The following is a 2,513-nucleotide window of genomic DNA, read 5'->3' as shown; positions in this document are numbered from 1 at the left end:
CAAACATGTCACGGACTGTGGACACGCCTTTGTTCAGGGTCCAGGGTTTTCGCCCTGCTCTCCGCTCGCTCTTCTGCTGACTCTTTGAATCCCAGCTTTTGTGTATCGGCTCACAGATGAACGTCTGATGTTGGAGGTTAAACTGCTGTAACAGTGAAGCCCAGAGAGGGTTTCCCACTTTTACTAATAACATAACGTTTCAATCTGTATATGTTTAACTTTACACCTTGTAACAGTTTAATGTTGGAACTATTTTCTCTGTACTGTCTACATCCGCCAGCCATATAACAGCTGGAGGATGTCACAGCTCAGCTGATGGGGAAGCTTCCTGTGGTGTTGTCATGTCATGTTCTCGGGAGTCATACAGCCACAGGGTGGAAGCTAAAACTCAAGACTAAAACCAGCTGTGAAGAAAGTATTCTCATCACATGATGTAAAATTAACTAAAACAACTGAAACAATATTGGAAAAAATAAAATGATATATTAAAATGATCCTAGACCTTTGTTGAGTTTTTTTTACAGAATTATTCAGAGGAGGCTTTAGTTTAGTTGAGCTTTGAGTCACGTTTTTGTCTTCATGCATTTTCTAAATTCCTAAATGCGCCCCAGACGAGTACCCTAATATTAGAGTTAGCCTGCTTTTATTAGTGGACACATATCAGCTGAATAACACAATCTGTTATTTGACACTTTTTTAACTTCGTCATGGCTTGTAACTCCTATTATGCGTGAAACTGCCCACAGACCGGAGGGTGAGCTGTAACCTAACCGACTCAGAGACAAGCGCAAACAAGTATAACTCTTCAAAGCTCAGTTACGATACAGTTATGATGTTGTTGTTCTCTTTGAGCATCATTTTGATCTTCTTACATCCTCACATTTCATCATGTTTCCAGCCCGAGTCTCTTACACGACACACACTCCTGCAGTTCACTCTGTTCACTGTTACTACACTAATTTTAAACCATCGCCGCCCACAATGACCCAGAAACTTTATCTCTCTCTTGGTTTGGAGGATTACAAAGGAACAGCTTTCATTGATGACGAATGTTCAAACTACAGTGTTCAGAGATGGACGCCACCTCAACCTGCTCTGATGTTTTTATGGAGCTCATATAAACAAGCTTTCTTCATTACGCATGTTTGAAGTTTAAAGAAGAACAGTAAGGGTCAGATTCACTGCAGCACGAAGACTTCTTTACACATGGAGACCTTGGAGGTTTATTACAGAGGCTCAGAGTCAGCGACAGCCGTGAACAGGGGCAAACACATCGCAGGAGTTTGATAGACACTCCTGAGATTTATAGTTAACCTCACATGTGTTGATGTCATGAAAGAGTCACTTAAAAACATCCAGCTGTGAATGTTTCACTCCACCTTAGGGGTTCTTAGGGAGCTTCTTCTCTCTGAAGCTTCAGAGCTGCTCTGAGGAGTTTGCAGCTTTGAGCAGAGGAGACAAACCGGAGACATTCTCAGCTCGGAGACAACGACCACGACTCTACCTGCAATCAATCATACTGATTAATCTCGGTCTCTCTTCCACAGCATGTCTTTATCCTGTCTTCCCTCTCTCGCCCCAACCGGTTGCTGTGATTTGGTGCTATATAAATAAAATTGAACTGAACGGAAGTGACCACGCTGAACCACATGACCACAGCGGTTAATACAGAAAACACCAGCTTTTAAAGAAATGTGTGGTATCAGTCTGACATCTGCCCAGTTTCACATTCAGTGTCACAGTAAATGCGTGCTGTCGGACAGGGAACGAAAGCTGAGATGATTTCTCAACAGATTGTGACAGAGAGCTTCTAGTGTGTGTCACTCATCGTCCCATCATGCACTGCTTCTCAATGACCTCTGTGATGTGTTTACTGACCTCTGACAAAGTCAGTTTTCTCTCTCTGTCTAAGGATGTAGACGCCACTGTGGTCGGGTTGGGGGTGTTTCAGGGTCAGCCTGAGGTCTGTGGTTGTCAGTGGCTCTTCCTTCATCTGAGTGGGGCCTCGATGTTGACCTCACAGATTCTCCCTCTGTGTTCTCTCTCGTCTGTAAAACCAAACATATCAGACACTCGTCTCCTGTGACTGTGGGTTCACACACAGGGCCACTTTATTAGGTACACAAGCACAGAGCGGCACAGAGCGGCTGCAGCGGAACAGGTGTGCCTAATAAAGTGGCCATGACATGTCTCTGTGACAATAAAGGATCAGGCGGCTCCCCCTGCTGGAGACACTTGAGGTGGAGACGTCGCGCAGAGGCATTCTTGATGGCCACTTTATTAGGTACACCGCGCCGGCACCCTGGTCCCTTGCTTGTTAATGACACAGACTCATCAGTCCTGGAAACATCAGAGGTTTGGGTCCATGCTAATGTGATGTCATCACACACAGGCTGCACATTTATGATGTCACTCTACCAAAGATCTGCTGCACTGAGATCTGTGACTGTGGAGGCGTCTGTGTGCAGTGGACTCATCGTCACGTCTGATCTGAGCTTTGTTTTCCTGCTGGA

This window comes from Haplochromis burtoni, unplaced genomic scaffold (assembly GCF_018398535.1).
Source record: "Haplochromis burtoni strain Fernald_Lab_line unplaced genomic scaffold, NCSU_Asbu1 Contig_1635, whole genome shotgun sequence".
NCBI classification, from domain to species: domain Eukaryota; kingdom Metazoa; phylum Chordata; class Actinopteri; order Cichliformes; family Cichlidae; genus Haplochromis; species Haplochromis burtoni.
The sequence above is the reverse complement of the archived record's forward strand: the minus strand, read 5'-3'. Positions refer to the sequence as shown.